This window comes from Oratosquilla oratoria, chromosome 29 (assembly GCF_046742065.1).
Source record: "Oratosquilla oratoria isolate Oo_2021 chromosome 29, ASM4674206v1, whole genome shotgun sequence".
In the NCBI taxonomy this organism is placed as follows: domain Eukaryota; kingdom Metazoa; phylum Arthropoda; class Malacostraca; order Stomatopoda; family Squillidae; genus Oratosquilla; species Oratosquilla oratoria.
In genome coordinates, this window is record NC_134805.1 from 16,598,746 (window position 1) to 16,620,772 (window position 22,027).

Here is a 22,027-nt window from a genome sequence, read left to right on the forward strand (position 1 = left end):
ATTCTCATCCCTCTTTCTCTTCCTCCTCCTCCTCCTCCTCCCTCCTTTTCTCTCCTCCTTCACTTCTTCCTCATTTTTGCTTTCTCCTCTCTCTCATTCTCTTCCTCCTCTTCTTTTTCTCTTCCTATCCCTTCTATGTATATTTCCATTATTCTCTTTTTCTTTCTCTCCCCTTTCGCTTTTTCTTCCACCTCCCCCTCCTCCTCCTCTTTATCTTCCCCTCCTCCTCCTCCTCCTCTTCCTCCTCCTCTTCCTCCTCCTCCTCCTCCACCTTCTCCTCCTCCTCCTCCTCATCATCTTTGTCTTTTTCCTTCTCCTCCCCCGCCTCCTCCTCTTTCTCCTTTCCCCCCTTTCTCCTCCTCCTCTTCCTCCTCCTGCTCTTCCTCCTCCTGCTCTTCCTCTTCCACCTCCTCCTCTTCACCCTCGTCTTCGTCCTCTTGTTCCTGCTTAACTTCCTTTTCTGCTTTGACTCCGTCTTGTCTTTTTCCTGCTCTCCCCCTCCTCCTCCCCTCCCCCTCTTCTCCCAGCATGTCGTTCTCTTCAGATTCCTCTTTCCCTTTACCTCAACTCTCTCTTTTCTTCTCCTTATTTGGCTATTTTTCTTTACACTTTTTCTGTCCGTCCCCTAAACAATTATCCGCCGCCCACCTCGTACTCTTCTCTCTCTCTCTCTCTTTCTCTCTCTCTCTCTCTCTCTCTCTCTCTCTCTCTCTCTCTCTCTCTCTCTCTCTCTCTCTCTCTATCCTTTCTCTCTCTCTCTTTTCTCTCTCTATCCTCTCTCTCTCTCTATCCTCTCTCTCTCTCTATCCTCTCTCTCTCTCTCTCTCTCTCTCTCTCTCTCTCTCACACACACATACACACACACACACACACACACACACACACACACACACTCGCTTTCTCTTTATTTCTCCTAGCTCTCTTTCCTCTCCCTATTTCGTCCTTGACCGTTCTCTTTTTTTTACATTTCTTCGTTCCCCATTTTACTCTCAATCTCCACCACTTCCTTTTCTTTCCTCCCCGCCTTCCTTTCTTTCTTTCCCTTCTCCCTCCTTCCATGTCTTGTCTCTCAACTTCGAGAAAAAATATCTTCGCCCGTCTTCCTTTGTCTTGTGTCTCTCCCCCCTGCCCTTCTGGTCTATCCTAGTCCTCCCCTTCATCTGCTACTCCATCCTCGCCTTCCTATCGAAGTCAGACCTCACATCCGTCACTTTATTCCTACGTCTTGTCTCTTCCCCCCCCCTTCATTTCATTCCCCGTTTGTACTAAAAATTTCATTTCATTCTTTCCCTTCGACTATATTTTGCTCCCCTCAACCCTACCCACCCCCAAACCTTTCATCATCTCCCTTTCCTTTTCTCCTTCCTCCTCACTTGAACTTCAGACCCTACCTTTCTTCCTCTCATCCTCCATGTCCGCCTCCTTCCCCCTCCTCCCACTATCCCCCTTCCTGCTTCACCCCGACACTTCCAACTCCCCCTCTCTCCCCTCTCTCCCCCCTCTCCCCCCATCCTTCCAGTGCAGTGAGTTTCCCACACCTCCCAACAAATACAAGAGGAGCAAACACACCTGTGTTCGCGCAAAGGCTTGCAAAGACATACAGGTTCGCTCCATATTTGGGCAATTGCCTCAAGAGAAAGGGAATTGGAGGTGCAAGGGACGGGGGGGGGGAGGAAGATGCTGATGGTGCTGGTGGGGATGACGGTGGCGATAATGAATAGGCCGGTTTTGTTGTCTTTGTTTTTGATGTTATGTCCCTTTTTCCATTTCTTGTTCTACTTCTTTCTTATCTTCATTCTTTTCCCTTTCTCCTTTTTTTTAATTTTGTATTTGATTTGATTTATCTTCAATCTAGGAAGGCGTATTCAAGCAAATAAGTAATAAAAGATGAAATAAGAGTTAAGAGTTGGAACCAGAGAGACTAGAATAATAATGGAAATGGAAGGAATGAGCATAGATAGGAAATACGAAGGACAACGGGAAGGTTAATTAGAAAATGGGGAAGGAAGGAAGGAAGGTTGTCTCAAGAAACAGAAAACGAAAAGAGGGGAACACGCAGAAGGAAGAAACGTAGACTAATACTAGTCTAACTAAATCCCGTCTATCCTAGCCTGGCCAGGAATATCTTTACTGATGTTGCCAAGTCTTTAGAATGTAACTCAGATTTGATGAACTTGCAGATTTTTTCTATCTGTTCCTTTTGGTGAAGTTTCTGCGCCGATGGGGAAGATTATTTCTTTCTCTTTCGAATCCCTTCCACTTTAAGATGAAGACACTAAAAGGTATGAATTCATTTGAGGTCTGCCAGAGGATTCAGAAATTCTAAACGAAACTGAAGCATTGCAAGACCACTTAAACACACAGATAGTTGTCGAAATATACGGATCTCCTGTACTTCTGATATTATTTCTCCTATAGTGGGTTTTAAGTGTATTTTTACAAAAGTTTTATAACATTACATTTTCCCATATTTACGCCTATCTCAGATTTATCCAGACCAAACCAGATCAGACCAGATAACGTTAATCAGCGAAGGGACCCGCCTGTGGCCAAAATAGGGTCTCGATTGACCAAGATGAAGTTCAGCCTCAAGGTCTCTTCTGAGTTGGGTGAGATCTTCTGATATTAGACTGAATAAAGACTTCAAGTGAGTGTCAACATATCAGAAGCGTTCTTTGAGAATACTTGAGTCGAGAGTTATAAAGGCGGTGTTGGGGAAGTGAATTCTGTCAGGGAGTTGGGGAAAAGGGTGAGAGAGGACGGAAGGGAGGGGAAGGGAAGGGATGGAAGAGACGAGAAGTGGATGAGAGGGGAAGGGAAAGGGAAGTGAAGGAAAGGAAAGACGGAGGGGAGAGTAAGAAAAGGAGCCTGGGAAAAGGGAAAAAGATAGGAAAGAGAAAAAGAGGGAAGTGAAGGTAAGGAAAAGGGAGAGAACGAAGAGAAGGGAAGGGGAGGGGTGATAGGAGAAGGGAAAGGAATAAGAAACAATGTAGTGACAGAAGAGAAAAGGTAAAGGAAAGGAAAATGATGGAATGAAAGGTAAGGAAAAGAAGGGAAAGGTAAATGTAAAGATGGAAGGAAAAGAAGAGTACAGAAAATGAAAAAGAGGAAAGGGAAGGGGAAGGCAATGGAAGGAAAGGGAGGGATAGGAGGATAAAGGAGAAAAGGAGAAGAAAGGGAATGAAGAAATAGAAAATGAAGGGGAACGAAGAAAAAAAATGAAGAAGGGAATCAGGAGAAAAAGGTGAAGAAAGATGTGTGATGCTGAGAGAAGTACAAGGAAGCAGGAAGGGAAAGAGAAATAGGGATACTGTTTGTGCGCGCGCGCGCGTGTGTGTGCGTGTGCGCGTGTGTGTGCGTGCGTGTATGTGTGCGTGTATGTGTCTATGTGTGTTTGTACTTGTGCGTGTGTGTATTTGTATCTGTGTGTGTGTGAGTTTGTGTGTGTGATTGTGTGTATGTTTTTATCTGCGTGTGTGTGTGTGTGTGTGTGTGCATGTGCATGTTTGTGTGTTTGCATGTGTGTGTAGGTGTGCCTGTATGTGTACATGTGTTTAAACCTGTGTATTTTTGTATGCATATCCGTCTATACGCATATAGACGCGTACGTCTGGGTGAAATGAAAAGTATTTTGAGTAATAAATATTTGGGGATAAACAAAGATTCCATAGTGATGTATAAAACATAAGAGAGGTGAACAGGAAGTGAATAAACGTGTTTTGAAGTGGGATGCTTTGAAAAATGATAGTTGCGACTAAAACAGAATGAGAAATGTCTAGGCAAGTCAGAGAACGCGCGAAGAAAGCTGTCGGATAGGGTAAAACAATGCTTAGATGGTTCGGGTACATGGAAAGAACGAATGAGGAAAGATTAACAAAAACAGTGTGGAAAGCAGAAATGGATGGAGTGATTTCGGGTGGATGACTGTGAATGAGATGGATGAGTTGGGGGGAAGGGGTGTTTTGCATGCATGGAATACATTTGTTGAGGAGATTCGAGAGAGAGTGAAAAGAATAGGGAGAGGATGAAGGGAGACTGAGTGGATAAAGGTGATGACTCAGCCTGAAGGGCTGTTTTTCTCGTATGGTTCATAATTGGCTTTTGTGTGGACGAGGAAAGGGGTCTTCTTGATCTGAAGCGGTGGGGATAAACCAGTTTCAGCTCTTGTGCCCTGCTACGGAAGAGCTGTCCCTCGCTGCATTGAGTGAGATGTTAAGGAGAAGTGGGAGTGAAGAGAAGCTTGATCAAAGATATAGAGAGACAGTTAAAACTTCTAGGACATATCCTAAGAGGCGAAGAATTAGAAAGAGATTGTTTGCTTGGAAGAGTGGAAGGGAAGAGAGTAAGAGGAAGACAAAGGATAAAATTCACGAACATCGTTATGAGCTACGCTGGAGGGGAATGGGCAGTGGCAAAGATATAGTGAGCGCTGAAACTATCGGTTGTTTTAAGGAACGGTTAGTCAACTTCATGGATGGGTATGACAGGTGGTAATGGACATGGAACTGCCTAGTGTAGGCCTTATGGTCTCTTGCAGTCTCCTTCATTCTTATGTTCTTATGGTGAGGCTGTCGGATAATAGGGACAGTTGGCGCTTCACGATTGATGACGTCACGTAACGGTCACTACGTTAAGGTAAGGTGAAGAGAAGGGCAGAGCGTCGTTTCATCGCAAGTTACTGTGATAGGAGGATTGGTTGATTGGGAATGACTTGTTTATTATGCAGAAGAGGGCTGCGCTGGAGCCCAGTGGATAGCGTGTAGAACATTTGAGCAACTAGTCGTGAGTTCGATTCTCGGGACACGCTGCGTTCTTCTTACACACACATACAAACACGGAAGCGCACATGCACATATACATATCCACACGCTCACACACACAAGCACACACACACACACACACACACACACACACACACACACACACACACACACGATGTGTGGTGTGTGGGTGGTCTCAGACCTACCCAGAGATCGGCAAATAATGAGCTCTGAGCTCACTGCCGTAGGGTGGTGTCTGGCTGTCAGACTGCAGCAGATCCGAGGTGAATACACACACACACACACAAAGGCAGACACACACACACACACGCACGCACACACACACACACACACACACACACACACACACACACACACACACACACACACACACACACACACACACTATCCTGACAGGGAAGTAATTAAAACATCGGCCTGAAAAAAGTAAAACCGCAACTGACAGGGTTTGCCCTATCAGGGAGTTACTTCTCACTTCTCACTTCTTAGAAGTGTGATGGTGACTTTCAGAGAATTATGTAGAAGAAGTGTGGGAAATACTCAGGTCAAGTGACCCTCACCCCCTTCAAGGTTAGAACTAACCTTAATCAGAATCAATTTGTGTTAGCCAGAGCATAATCTAACAAGTGCTTTATCATGCCGACAGGGTTAGCGCAAACAGGGACCCAAAAGAAGAAATACCATGAGGAGAATTGAAGGGGATAGAACGAAAGAGAGTTAGAGAAACAGGAGAGAAAGAGAGCAGAAATAGCAAGGGAGAAGTAGGAAGAGAAAATAGAAATTGAAAAGAGAGGGAAAGGACAGAAAGAGAGATGGAGAGAAAGGGATACATACATATTAATAGATAAATGAATAAGTACATGCAGAGACATATAAACAGATAGACACAGACAGACAGACAAGCAAAAAGACACAGGCAGACAGGTAGACAGGCAGACATAAGACAGACATATAGACATAAGACAGACAGACAGACACACAGACAAACATACACAAGACAGACACACAGATAGGAAGACAGACACAGACAGACAAAGACAGAAACATACAGAAAAATAGACAGAAAAAGAGAAAAAAGAGAGAGAGAGGGGGGGAGGGAGAGAGAGAAAGAGAGAGAGTCAGGGTAAGAGAAAGGGTGGGACGCGGGGGAGAAGAGACGACGGGAAAGAGTTTATGAAACTAAGAAGTCGAGTTAACCTTGACGTGAGAAGGCCGGTTCCTGGAAATGTCAGCGTGAGAGTTCTCGAGAGGAAAGGCCCGGAGTACACTCACGTTCTCATTTTCATAAACACATAAACATACTCGGAATGCAATCGTTTGTGCTGTTTATTTATAAGTTAGGCTACTTGGAAAATGAACAAATGTCTAATACAGTGCGCACACGTATTTAGGGACCTGAACACCCAGGCCGATCGATATGAATAAACAAATAATAAATTAGAAAATTACAAATACATATGTACCATCACAACACACAAAATAGATAAATACATATATGTATACACACATAAACACAAACACACATACACGCACACATACAAACATACACACACACACACACACACACACACACACACACACACACACACACACACATATATATATATATGTATATATGTATATATATATATGTATATATATATATATATATATATATATATATATATATATATATATATATATATACCTCATTGAAAGTGAAGGCTAATTATGCGCTTTTTATTTTCTTAAGAATATTTTCCACGTGCCTTACTATGAAATCTCCTTTGAAAGGAGATTACTGGGTAACTGGAGAGGTTACTGGGTAGCTCGGGTAGTGGCGGGTTGTCGTCTGCTTGGAAACATACTCTTAAGAAAGATATAAGCGCACAACTAGCTATCACTTACAATAAGGTATGTATAAGAGAAAATCTCCTGACCATATATACGAGTGCCATCAATATATATATATATATATATATATATATATATATATATATATATATATATACCGTATATAATATGTATGTATCTTCCTGTATGGGTGTTTTATGTTTATGTGCCTGTGTATCTGTGTGCTTGCGTGCTTGTCTTTGTGTGTGTGTGTGTGTGTGTGTGTGTGTGTGTGCTCGCTTGCGTAAGCTTGCATAAGTGTATGGAAGTGTACTTTTGTATTAAGTGTAAATCTAAGTGTAAGCAATCATGTTAGGGAACACTGGAGGGCCGGGTGTCTGTGTGTCTGTGTGTGTGAGGCTTCGTTCGTCCGTCTGTATGAATGCAATATACGTTTAGGTTAAATGGCATTTTTAAATATTAATGCTGCATATGAAAGCCAGAGATGCATAACGAATGATGTAGTTTTATTGCCATTATAAATAGTGAAATATCTGAATACTTGAGTAAGCAGTTGTCGCAGATTTTGTTGCACAAAAATCGCTTTGTCAGACAAAATCTTTATTGCGTTGAATGTGTTATGATTCAGTCTATGTTGTATTTGGGTGATCATGATGATTCAGGGCTCTAATTTCATTCAGCGAATTACAGGACCCACGGCCGTAGGGAGATTGGGAAATTGGTTGATCGGGAGGGACTTTTCCGTCCTTATTTTTCTGTATGGTTCTTCCATGTCTTTTCCTTCCTATTCCTCGAAAGCGATTACGAAATCCTGCCCTTTACCACCACATGTAATCCCTATCCATACGGGACAAAGGACAATATTATAATTATATCACAGTCTGGCTATGAAAATGCGCCTCAGGGGCTTGTAAATTGTCACAATGAGTCTAACAATAGTAATAGAAAATGAGCATAGTTCCCTTGTTGTTCGGGCACATAAGAAAGGGTTGGCTGCTTCGGGACGCACCTAAGCGTCTCCCGGCGTAGGCATATCAGCTAGTGGACATGTAATACTGTTGTCATTCACGATGTCATCTCACTTGTTATGACAATTTTCATACATTGTTTTTAGAATATCAGTACTTATTTTTCCTTTATATTTATATTCCAACATCTAGTCATCCTTCGTCTTTTGCTTGTCCTCCTCCTCCTCCACTTTCTTCTCCTCTTTCTCTTTTCATTGTGGTCCTGCGTATTCCAAAGGATAGGAGGGATAGAAGAAGAGGGAGAGGAATTGAGAAATATTGTTGCATGCGAGCGCGTGCGAGCAAAAATATATACTTACCTCACACACGCACACACGCACACACACACACACACACACACACACACACACACACACACACACACACACACACACACACACACACAAGCACATATACACACACACACAAGCACACACACACACATACAAGCGCGCGCCCACACACACACACACACACACACACACACACACACACACACACACACACACACACACACACACACACACACACACATACACACACATACATCCAAGAATCTAAGAGTATGTACATATGTGGGAAGTAAATAGGAGACAAAAGAGACGGAGGAATTTGGAAGCAGCAATAATTAGAGGAAAGGCAAGAAGAAGAAGGAGGGCGCAATGATGAAGAGAGGGGAGCGGGATGGCGAGGAGGAACCTTGAGGAGGGAATGTAAGAGACCAAAGGTAATTGGGAAGGGGAAAAGATGAAGAAGGAGGAAGGAAATGAGGGGAAAAGAAAGAGGAGGGCGGCTTATAAAGGATGGGAAATTGAATATGAGGGAGAAGAGGTCGGAGAAAAATAAAAATAAGGGGATGGAGATGAAGATGATAAGGAGTAGAAGTAGTAGTAGTAGAAGAATTAGAAGAAAAATAAGAAGAAGAACGAAGAAGGAGAAGAAAGAAGATGAACGAAGAAGAAGAAGATGAAGAAGAACAAAGAAGAAGGAAGATGATGAAGAAGAAGAAGGAAGATGAAGAAGAAGAAGAAGGGAGATGAAGAAGGAGAAGAAGAAGAAGAAGAAGAACGAAGAGGAAAAAGAAAGAAGAAGAACAACAACAACGAAGAAAAAGAAGAAGAACGAAGAAAAAGAAGAGCGAAGAAGACGATGACGAAGATGATGACGACTAAGAAGAGAAAATAAATAAGATGGAAAAATTTGAAAATGAAGAAGAAAAAAGAAAAACATGGAGCAGAGCCGGGAGACGGAGAGGGCGAAGAAACTAAGGGAGGCAAAGCAAATGAGGAAGGCGAAGATCAGAGAGACAAACTACATGAAGCAAAAAGGTCAACAAAACAAAGAAGACGAATTAGAAGATGAAGTTGGCTGAAACGGACGACGACAAAATTGAAGAAGGAAGAGAAGATGATGAGGTAGAAGAAAAAGGAGCAGAAGAAGAAGAAGAGGAAGGAGAAAGAGAAGAAAGTAGAAGAAGGAGAAGGGCAAGAAGGAGAAGAAAGTAGAAGGAGAAGAAAATAGAAGAAAGAGAAGGAGAAGGAGGAGAAGAAGAAGGAGGAGAAGAAGAAGGAGGAGAAGAAGGAGGAGGAGGAGGAGGACAAGGAGTAGGAGAAGGAGAGAGAGAGAGAGATGTGTATAAAGGTGAGAAGTGAGACGGAGAAGAACCAACGAGGAGAGAGAGCGGGATAAGAAATTGCTGCCACCGAAGGCCATTATCGGAAGGAACCTTTTGTGAAGGTCTGGCTACCTCGAGTGTACAGTTGCCTCCACTTATAACCGGTACAGCAATGGACTAATAATGTTATATATGAGAATAGTGCGTTGACAGTGACATAATGTTACATTTGGCAGTAGCGTTACAGCCCCAATTATTGCCACTCTTTCATTGCATGATTAAGGTAAACAAACAGGTATGATATTGAGCATAAAACTGTATCATTTTTAAGTTTCTGTAACTATGGGTACAGTCTGCTTTCTCTGTTCAAAATGAAACGGTGAAACAATACCCCCCCCTCACACACACACAAGCATACACGCACGCGTGAGTACACGCACAAGATCCAAGCAGTGTTGTCATATAGTACTGTGTTCTCCTTCAAGAGTTCGTAGGGTGGTAGCATTGTGTAAGCTGACAATGCGTCACAGGGAACGCCCACACATTGAAGCAGTTCTTCGCCTCAGCGCTGGATACAATAGCTTAACTTTTGTTATAATGATATTTACAAAGTGAAGCACTAAGAAGGTGTGACCATTCAGCAACTACGTGTAGTCATCTTATGCTACTTGTCAATCCCTTCGATGATGTGATGCCCTTCATATCTCTTTCTTTCTAAGGACTGGCATCATTATGCAGTTCAAGAGGCAAGCCTAAAGATAGTTTCAATCGATCGCGATCCATTTCAGGCAGAGTCCCGCTTCCGTCACTTGCATCAAATTGCTTTGTCCTTGACCGAAACAAAGACCCATAAACTACATTACCGTGATGAAAGGGCCTGGGCAAGAGCTTCTGTAGCCAAGGAGAGGACGTGGCAGTACAGGCTCGACGGAGGTCCTCGTGTTTAATATTCCAAGGGGGCTCGGGGCAGAAAATGAGGGGAATGAGGTCAAGGGGAAAGCCGCCAGCTAGCTCGACGGACGACGCCATTCAAGAGGTCCTGGCAAGGAGAGACCTCACGGCAACGGTCACGACGAAGACGACGACGACGACGAGGACAGCGATGTGGACGACGACGACGAAGGCGACGACGGCAGCGAGGACAGCGATGTGGACGACGACGACGAAGACGAAGAAGAAGACAACGGCAGCGAGGACAGCGATGTGGACGACGACGAACGAAGACGACGGCAGCGAGGACAGCGATGTGGACGACGACGAACGAAGACGACGGCAGCGAGGACAACGAAGTGGACGACGACGACGGCAGCGAGGACAACGATGTGGACGACGACGACGAAGACGACGGCAGCGATGTGGACGACGACGGAGACGAGAAGCGAAAGAAAGAAAAATGGGAGGACTGTGCAGACAACGGCGACGAGAAAGTAAAGAAAATGGTGAAAGAAGAGAAGGAAAAAAGGGGAGGAGGAACAGCAGCAGGAGGAAAAGGAGGAGAAGAGAGAGGAGTAGGAGGAGGGGAATTCAACGATAACGAAGACGAAGATGCCGAAATGAGAAAGTAAAGAGAATGGTGAAAGAAGAGGAGGAAAAAGGGGAGGAAGAGAAGAAAGAGGAATAGGAGGAGGGGATTACAACGAAGACGAAGACGATCAAGATGACGAAACGAAGACGACTAAGACGACGACTTCAAAGGCCTCGCCTACTAGTCAGGAGTACGAAATTTCTTGAACTTCGTAAAGAAAACGTGAATCTTCGAACTCGGCGAAAGTATAATAGGGGAGGTCCGTCGAAGGCCACCGATGTGCGAGGTTGTGTTATAAAAACCCACAAACTCGCCCTTGGAGTCGAAAATTCTAGGTATCACGAAAATAGCCGATTTAATATCTCATTTCATCGAGGGAATTCTCCTCACCCGCTCCGTCGACAAAATCGCGGTGAAGTGATGGCCGCAATATCTCGGGACATCGAGGAAATGGTTTCTTTATCCTGTCTCTCATAATCGCTGTCCCTTCTTTCAGGACCACATGGCCGAAGGACAAAACGCCATGAGTCTCAACAAAAGAAAAGGATAATTAAAAAAAAAAAAAAAAAAAGGAACTTGTGCAAACGTAAGGACACACTCTACCAGCTTCCGCAACCTGCAGAAGGGGAGACCTACTCTGGCCTCGATTCTTCGGTTCATTACAAACTTGAAATTCTCTTAAACGGTTTTCTCTTCCGATTTCAAACCGAAATGAAAATCGAGAAATCCAAGACGCTTTTAATCCTTCGAAATGAAATTTGCTATATATAATCCTCGTTCTGACATCAGGGATTGGGCCTGCTTCCACGTTATTACGTGCGCATCTTCATGATATTATATAAATAAATATATATATATACATATATATGTGTGTGTGTATATATATATATATATATACACATATAATTATGTGTGTGTGTGTATCTGGGTGTATTTGGAGGTACACATGTATGTATGTGCAATTGTGTGTGCGTGTGATTGTGTGCGCACAAGTGTGTGTGTGTGTGTGTGTAATTGTGTGTATGTGCTTGTTTCATTATTTGTGGTAGAATACGTATGTGTATATGTGTACAGGAATATACATATGACCATATAGGATGTGAGTTACGTGGAATGTATTAAGATACTATGTAGGACAACCTTTGTTTCTCGATCGTTATTGGGGAGTTCAGCTACAAAAAGCCCCACACCTGGTCGGTAATCCTTGATGTGACCGAAATTATGCTGTCATACATTAATCTTATCAAATATTCGTGATATCCTTTGTGTGGTTATCGATTTGTAACTTTCGGCTTACTACTATTAATAGAATTTATTTGTTAGGGAAGACAAGAGAACAGATGACGTATGTGAAACTTGATAAATCGTTGATGTCATATTAAAAGGAAAGAAAGTTCTTCGATGATAACTGGAGCTCCACTGGTGGAATATAGAAATGGAAATGGACGTATTTACAGAGGCCTTCTATCTCCATTCCAGCAGTAGATGAGTGTCTCTTACGTATATGTGAGCACCTATGTGCTGTTAGCTTTGACGATTTGGAGTTTCCATATCCACGTGTGTCCTTATGTGTCTTTTATTATTTCGTTTTTTTTTTCAGTCTTAAAATGTGATTTTTGATTTATGCATATGTGTTATATTAACAGATCGTTCTATATTCCCTTCAGTTAGCTTAGGCATCTTTGTGTTATACTCTTTCTCTCCTTACGTCACCGTGAACAATCTTTTATTCTTTTTGTGACGAAACAATTTGACAAACGATCCAACTTCATCACCTCAGTATATCTAAACCGAAGTTCCACAATTGCATAAATCGTTGGGAAGAGAACTTGAGTCTCTCTCGCGAGGCCGTGAATATGTTGATGCAGAGATAAATGTGAGGGGAGGGGCCGTCTTCTCTTCGACTCTGAATAAATATTCGAGGACGGCAAATACTCGACTTTGTCCCTCAAGGTCCGCCACGGTTTCCCTTTGAACCCAGTAAGTAGCTTCGCTCCAGAAACTCAAGTATTGCAGACAACTCTCTCTCCTTTCCAAGACACACTCCTCTTCCTTCTCCCTCTTCTTCTCCTCTTTACCTTCTCCGCCTTCTTCTCTTTACTCTCGTTTCCAAGCCACACTCCTCTTCCTTCTCCCTCTTCTTCTCCTCTTTACCTTCTCCGCCTTCTTCTCTTTACTCTCTTTCGTTTCCAAGCCACACTCGTCCTCTTCTTCTTCTCCTCCTCCTCCTCTTTACTTTCTCTTCTTCTCCATCCAACCTCTTTTCCTCCTACTTTTGCTCCTCTCTTTCGTCTCTTCCCTATGCTGTTACTAGTCATCTTCTTTGCTGCTTCTTCACAAATGTATATGCAGTGAACACGCAGACTCAGGTATACTCGTGTACACACACACACACACACACACACACACACACACACACATACACATGCACACACGCAATTGAACGCACAATCACACACACTCGGTAGAGTCCCAGACTAGCAGTACGGTGGTACCGGCGGTACCGGGTTCGAATCCTGCCCAGGGCTGAAATTATTTCAGTATCGCTGCGCTTCGAATCGTGTATGCGTGTAAGGTCATAGCATTACGCATAGATCGGTCATACATGATATCTGAGCTCTCTTCCGGGAGGGAAATAGCTGTCGATCACGAGTCCAACACGTGATCCAAAGACCAAGGTGAATATATATATATATATATATATATATATATATGAGAGAGATTGGATGGTGTGAGTAAAACGAAGATGATCTAGGAACTGATTTATTCTAACGTTTCGACCAACTAAGTCTTCTTCAGACAGTTACCTACAGAAAGTATTCACATAAGTTACAATTCATATTACTCTTGAAGGATACTCGGTCAGATTATAGCGCCTGAGCGGTGATCAGTTGTCCCGTATTTCGCCCGTCTTGTCCCGTTTAGCACGAGGACATTTGCTACCTTTGATAAGCAAATAAATCTATCTCTTCCGTTGGCGTTTTCACTAGAATTTATGAATGCAGCTTCGCTTGTTTCTTTTGCCTCCTTCTCCAAACCCTTTTGAAGAACTTTAGCCTCCTTCCAGTGGGGCAGGTGACCATGTTTGTCCAAATGCTGGACAAGAGAGTTTGAAGTCCTGTGTGCTCTAAGGTCATTTTTGTGTTCAGATAGGCGTTTATCTAGACCCCGACTTGATTCTCTGCATATGTATGTACACGCACACACACACACACACACACACACACACACACACACACACACACACACACACACACACACACACACACACATATATATATATATCTATATATATATATATATATATATATATATATATATATATATATATATATATATATATATATACTGTATATATATATACACGTATGTAAACGGATGTAAATATAGGTTGACATAGATGGATTGAAAAATATCGTTTGTACACTCGTTTTTGAATTTATATCTTCTTCCTCTCTATCTACTACTTTACATCAATATCTTTCTTACATTTATCCTCTCTCTTTTTAACTCTCTTCTCTTCCGTCCTCTTCCCACCCGAGTCCTGGACCCATCAACAATTCCTCCCACCACTTTTTTCTTCTCTGTTCCAGTTTTCTATCCGCTCAGTCTTCCACACTGATTAAATCCTCGTTTTCTTTGATATGTTATTTTAGTTCTTGTACGACTTTTCCTTCGTCCATTTCTCAGATCATAACTTGTATGGATTCCTTCCCTTTGTCTCTCTCTCTCTGGTCCTCGGGAGCCTCTGGTCCTCGGGAGCCTCCTCTAGTCTTCGGGAGTCGTCTTCCTTCCTTTTGGCTGACGGTCTGTCTTTTGTTTCCTTTGGAACCCACTTTGTCTCTTCAGGGATCCGTTGCTCTTGTTGTTTCTTTTTTCCCCTGTATGTACACATTGAATACTTCGACGTCCCTGTTGCCCCTTGTTGCCCCTTGAGGTCACCGTTGCCCCTGTAGAGGTCTATATAGGCTCTGCCTTGCCCCTGGTATCTTCTTTTACTTTGCACGCTTGTTACTGTTTTTCAGTTTCCGTCTTCATTCCTCACATCATTTCTCTCCTCATTTCTCTCCTTTGGGCTTCACCCCAAAGTTCTTACGACCTCCTCATCTCTCTCTCTCTCTCTCTCTCTCTCTCTCTCTCTCTCTCTCTCTCTCTCTCTCTCTCTCTCTCTCTCTCTCTCTCTCTCTCTCTCTCTCTCTCTCTCTCTCTCTCTCTCTCTCTCTCTCTCTCTCTCTCTCTCTCTCTCTCTCTCTTATTCCTTTACCTTTATTACCCTTCCACTCCCACTCTCCCTCCCTCACCTGTCTTCGTAAACATAAATCTTCTTTTCTTTGTCTAGTTTTATCACTTCTCCAATTTTTTCCTTCCCTTCCCCTGAACTACTCTCTCCCATCTTCATACACAATTCTCATTTTTTTCTATTTCCTTTTTATTCCCTCTTTCTCTCTCTCCCTCTTCCACTCCACTCCTCATATTTTTTTCTATTATGAATATATATTTTTATCTACTTTATCATTTTTTTATCTTTTCTTTCTCTACTTTCTTTCCCTGCTCTCTCTGCTTCACCTTCTCTTCTTTATCCATACTCTTTATTCATATTTTATCTATACTCTTTATCCGTACTCTTTATCCATACTTTATCCATACTCTTTATCCATACTTTATCCATACTCTTTATCCATACTTTATCCATACTCTTTATCCTCACTCTTTATCCTCCATATGATTCTTTTTCTCTACCTTATCATTTCACTTCTTTTACATATTTGGTCTTTCCTCTATTATCTTAGTATTCTCTTTATTGTTCTTTTTACTCTCGCCCTTTCACACTCACATCACTTATTTCATGCAATTCTTTTTCTTTTCTTCCTTATCATCAACTTCATCTTTATTTCCCTAAGGGGGTGCCATTTGGGTTTGCCTACTTTTTTTGACCAATATCTCCACCTTTAACACTATCTCTTCCCTCCTCTCCCCTCTCCTCCCCTCTCCTCCCCTCCACTCCCCTCCCCTCTCCGCCCCTCCTCTCCCCTCCCCTCTCCGCCCCTCCTCTCCCCTCCCCTCTCCGCCCCTCCTCTCCCCTCCCCTCCCCTCCCTTCCTTTTCCGTCTCCTGTTCTTAGTCATACTGTGCTATCCTATCGTTCCATCTCCTTTCCTCTTTCCCTTTCCTCCTGTCCTGCTTTCATCCTCTCCTACACTTCTCCTATACTTCTGTAATTTTCTTCGTCTCTTCTCTCCTTTCCTCTCTTCTCTTATTCCATCCCCTCCTTTACTCTCCTCTCTTCTCTTCTTCACTCCATTCCTTTACTCCTGTTTTCTCTTTCTCCTCTCCTTTTCCTTTCTCTCCACTCCTCTCTTCTCCTCTCCTCTCCTCTCCTCTCCTCTCCTCTTCACTACTCTTCTTCCTTACCCTCCCCTCCCTTTCACTCCTCCCTCTTCCTCTTTTCTTCTCCCCTTTCCCCCATCCTCATCCTCCCCTCCTCTCTCTTCTTCCACGTCCTCCCTTTCCTTCCCACCATAATGCCATCAGCTTTACAACTCCTTATCTTGTCTTCATCTCCCTCCCTCCCTCCCTCCCTCCCTCCCTCCCTCCCTCCCTCTCCCTTCTGTCCTGCCACATGCTAACTAGGCCTTACTGCCTCTCCGTCTCTACATGTCCCCTCACATCATTCTTTTCCTCTTCATCTTTCTCATTTTTTTCTTCCTCCTCCTCCTCCTCCTTTGATTCCTACTTCCGTTTTCCTTCCCACGCCTTTCTGTCCTTGTCCCTCTTCCTCTCCATTTTTGTCCTTCTCGTACTTTCCCTCTACATTTACTTTTTCTTCCTTTCTCTTTTCCTCCTCCATTTTCCTGCGTATTCTTTCTAACCCTGCTTTACTCATACCTCCTCTTTCTCCTCCCGTACCCCCTTTTCCTCCCTTACCTTCCTCCTCCTCCTCCTCCTCCTCCTCCTCCTCCTCCTCCTTTCCCATTTTTCCTTGATTTTTATCCTCTCTCCTCCTTTTATAACCCCCCTCAGGACCTTCCTCCTCTCCTCTTCCTCCTCCTCCTTCTCTTCCTCCTCTTTCTTTTACAATCCCCCCTCCTCCTCTTGCTCCTCTTCCTTCTCCTCCTCTTCCTCTACCCCGTTTTCTCCTCCTGTTCCTTCTCCCTTCCCCTCACTCCTCCCCTCCTCCTCCTCCTGTTCCTTCCCCCTTCCCCTCACTCCTGCTCCTCCTCCTCCTCCTCCTTTTTCTTCCTCCTCGTACTCCTCGTTCTCTTCCTCCACCCTTCCTCCTCCTACTCCTTCTCTCCTCCTCTTCCTCCTCTTCCTCCTACTCTTTCTTCCTCTACCCCTTCCTCCTCCTGCTCCTCCTCCTCTTCCTCCTCCTGCTCCTCCTTATGTTCCCCTCTTCCTCCTCCTCTACCTCCTCCTGTTCCTTCTCCTCCTCTCTCTTTCTCTACCCCTTTCCTCCTGCTCTTCCTCTTCCTCTTCTCCACCTTCCTCCTCCTCTTCCTCCCCTTTCCTCCCCTTCATCTTCCTCTACCTCCTCCTCCTCCTCTTTCTTTCTCTACCCCCTCCCGCCTCGTGCTCCTCCTCCCCCTCCCTCCTCTTGCTTCTCCTCCTCCTCTTGCTCCTCCTTTCCTTCTCCTGCTCCCTTTCCTTCCCCCACCTCCTCTCCTTCTCCTGCTCCTCTCTTTCCTTCCCCCTCCTCCTCTTCTTACTTACTGTACCCCCTTCCTCCTCCTCTTGCTCCTCCTCTTGCTCCTCCTCCTTCCCCTCCCCCTCCTCCTCTTCCTCCCTCCCACGTGCTTCTCCGCTCCTGCTCTATCGGCGCAGCCATCAGTCCTGGAAACTTGGGCCTGGGCAGGGCCCTGACGATTAGTTTTCGCAATTCCTACACCCCACACACCAACCTCCATCCCCCACCGTCTCCCCCAACTCCCCACCCACCATCTCACCCCCCACCCCTCTGCCTTCTCCCTCTCTTCCCCCCTCCTTGAACTCTTGTTATTTTCTATCCTCCCGGAGTTTCTTTCAATTTGTCCCTTAGTTTCTTGTTTTCTTTGAAACTTTCTTCTTCTTTCGTACGCCAACTCTCCTCCTCCTCCTCCTCCTCCTCCTCCCACTGTCTCGCCTTTTGTTTCTTGCAGTGTGTGTTCTTTCTGTGGATTTTCTCGTTTATGTAAGCGTATGTGTGTTATTTACTTACGGATAAATCTAAGAGGAAACTATGTTATCTATATCTACATCTACATCAACATCTACGAGTACATCTACATGTACATCAATATCTATGTATCTATCTACATCTATATATCTATATCTACATCTGTACTATGTTAAGATATCATTACCTGGACATCTTTTCTACATTTCATAATTAGTATCTGTATTTGTGTCAATGTATAGTTTGAATATGTTCACTACATAAATAATTATCAACAAAAGTAGCCCTAATGAGAAAACAAAAAAAAATCAACATCAACATCAGTAAGATGATCCTCAATACAGTCAACAGTGACAATAATAACAATTGCAACATGACTTAGGCCACTCCTACATCCACCATTCCAACCACCGTCCCCTCCACTACCACCACCTCCATTTCCACTTCTACCACCCCCATTACCACTACCATCATCATCATCACTACCACCACAACCACCACCATCACCATTACCACTACCACCATCATCATCATCACTACCACCACAACCAGCCCTACCACCACAGCCATCACATCCAATACCACAAGCATTCACGGCCGACAGTAAAGGTGAGATAAACAAGCAGTTCACCTGCCCATTCGGCCCCGCCCGACATTGACAAGTCCTTCCTCTGCCCTGAGGGTCATTCGTCGCTTAGTTCCCCTGCGAGTCCCGAACCGGCCCAACCTGGCCCGGCCCGGCCCAGCAGCTCCAGTGTTGTTGTAGCTCACCTGCAGCCCACGCAACTCGTATCACAGGAACAAACACACGAACACACAGTAGTTATGGTATTAAATTTACACTATACATACATACTCGTATATACATATATACATACATATATACATACATACATACATACATACTGACTAAGGGGAGTAGGAAACACAGGAGTCTTAGTCTGAGCTTATTCCTGACTAGTTTCGGAGGTGTGCTTTTTCAAAGGAATGAAAAAGCATACCTGCGAAACTAGTCAGGAGTAAACTCAGACTAAGACTCCTGTGTTTCCTACTCCACTTAGCCAACCTGTCAGAATGTCTCAACATACATACATACATACATACATACATACATACATACATACAAGCGTCCATACAAAAGTACATATATGTATAAGTACATACACATTCACACACACACACGCACACACACACACACACACACACACACACACACACACACACACACACACACACACACGCGCGCGCGCGCGCGCACATATACAAACACAACAATTATGTTATTACGTATGTATGCATACATATACATACATACATATATACTAACGCGCGCACACATACACACCCACACACACGCACACACCTACACATACAAACAAAACAGTTATGTTATTACATATATACAGATACATACAGATACATATATACTGTACATACATACGAGTACGTACATGCATACATACATACATAAATACATACATATCCTAACACATACACACACACACATATATATATATACACACACACATATATATATATATATATATATATATATATATACAGTATATATATATATATATATACATATTTGTACGAGGAATTTCATTGTCCGACTGTATCACTCCTGTAGCTCCCTCCTCAACCTCTTCATTTCCTTTCATGGCGCTCCTCAACCATTCTCACTCCACCTGTTTATTTCGGCGCAATTCCTCACTCTGTTTCCACCTTCCCCGTTCTTCCACCAACTCCATTGAAACTCCATCTCGCTCTCCTCCACTTACCTCCCACTAACCTCCTTATCTCCACTAATTTCTTCCAGTAAACTCGGAAATTTTCTTCACTACCTAGACGCATCGTTAGTCACTAATTCTTGGCTCCTCACTTCCTCCGGTAATATGCCACACTTGTCATTTTATCTTCTCTTCCTCCTCCTCCTCCTCCTCCTCCTCCTTCTCCTCCTCCTTCTCCTTCCCATCCTCCCCCTCTTCTTTTCTCCTTCCCTCCTTTACTCACTTTTTCTCGTGTTTCCTGCTCCTCCTTCTAGTCTCTTCTTCCTCCTTACATCCATTCTCTTCTTCCTTCTCCTTCTGCTTCTAATCATTTCTTCCTCCATTCACTTCTTCTCCTCCTCCCCTTCCTTCCCATCCTCCCCCTCTTTTTTTCTCCTCTCCTCCTTTACTCATTAATTCTCATTTTCATACTCCTTCTTCTCCTAATCTTTTCTTTCTCCTTACATCCATTTTCGTCTTCCTTTTCCTACTCCTTCTCCTCCTTCTACTATTCCTACTCTTCCTTCTAGTTCTTCTCTTCCAACTCCCTACTCTCACTCTCCTACTTCCGCTCCTGTCTATCTTTTCTTCCTCCTCTTCCTCCTCCTTCTCACACTTTTTTTCTCCTCGTATTTTGTCTTCCTTTCCTCTCTCTTCCTTGCCTCCATTTCCTCTATCTCCTCCTTCTTCGCCTCCTTTATCTCCTATATCTCCTCTTTCACTTGTTTTTCTTACGCATCTGTCTCTTCCTAACCCTTCTCTTCCTTTCATGTTTCCTCCGTTCCCATCTCCACCCCGCTCCACCTCCCTCCACCCACCAGACGGACCCGTCCACTCCACCCAGATCTAGTCAGTCCACTGCCTGATCCACCTGTAACTACCCCTGTCAGTCATTCCCTTCTCTCTTCATTTGATCTGGGAACGCTTGGAGCACAAGTGACTGAAAAATATAAATTCCTCTGTCATTTATCATAATAATATCTATAAAGTTTGTCATAGTACTGGTAAAGTATTTTTTTCCTTATAATTGTCATCACCAGTACTTGTGTCATTATCTTCAACACCACTGGCTTCTCATCTCCTTCGCTCGCTTCCTACATCGTCGTCGTCATCATCATCGTCATCGTCATCATCATCATCACCGTCATCATCATCACCATAATCGTCTTCGTCATCATCATCGTCATCTTCATCTTCGTCGTCGTCGTCGTCATCGTCATCGTCGCCATCATCATCACCATCATCATCATCGTCATCTTCATCGTCATCGTCATCTTCGTCGCCATCATCATCTTCATCATCATCATCACAATGATCATCATCATCACCATCACCATCATCAATCTCAACCATCAGCTCAATATCTGCTACATCGGCGCTACATTTCGCTGAGTTTGCTTCCATCTTCCTCGTCGCCTTCACCTCCTCCGACAAAAACAACGAAAACAATAAATGCAGCAGTAGGAATTGTGACTAAAATGGTGACAGGACCAGTGAGAAATTCAGCAACAATGACAACACCAACAATAACACCAATAACGATAAGAGAGACACGAACGTCATCAGTATTAACAATACAATAAGTCACAATAATAATAACAACAATAATGACACCTACACTATCACCCATTGATTCATTAAGACATCATCATTATCATCGTCGTCATCATCATTATCATCGTCGTCATCATCATCATCATCGTCAGTCATCATCAACATCGTCATCATCATCATCGTCGTCATCGTCATCATCATCGTCATCATCATCATTATCGTCGTCATCACCGTCATCATCACCATTATCATCACCGTTATCATCACCGCCATCACCAGTATCGTCATTATTATCGTCTCTTCACATATCAGGCCCTTGATACTGTCTTCCCTATACTCCTTCGCTAATGTCTTACGCAAGATCTGCTTAATAACTCGCCGTGTGTTTGCCTCGTTTTCATTTTGCCTTAATTGCATGTGACTTCCAGAAATTAATCCCTTACTCTCACTCTTGATCTCCGTTAAGTCTCATAAAATCATCATTCTTTCAGCTTCGAAATTATCGTTCCCTCATTTTTTACTCCGGTCGTCCCTCTCCGCGCCGCCGAGCCGCGCCATTTCTTTCCTCCTTTTCTTCGTCCGTCCCTTCCTTTTATTAGTGTACTCTGTTCGGGGTACGTGTGTCTCTCCTCTCTCTCTCTCTCTCTCTCTCTCTCTCTCTCTCTCTCTCTCTCTCTCTCTCTCTCTCTCTCTCTCTCTCTCTCTCCCTCTCTCCCTCTCTCTCTCTCTCTCTCTCTCTCTCTCTCTCTCTCTCTCTCTCTCTCTCTCTCTCACTCTCTCTCTCTCTCTCT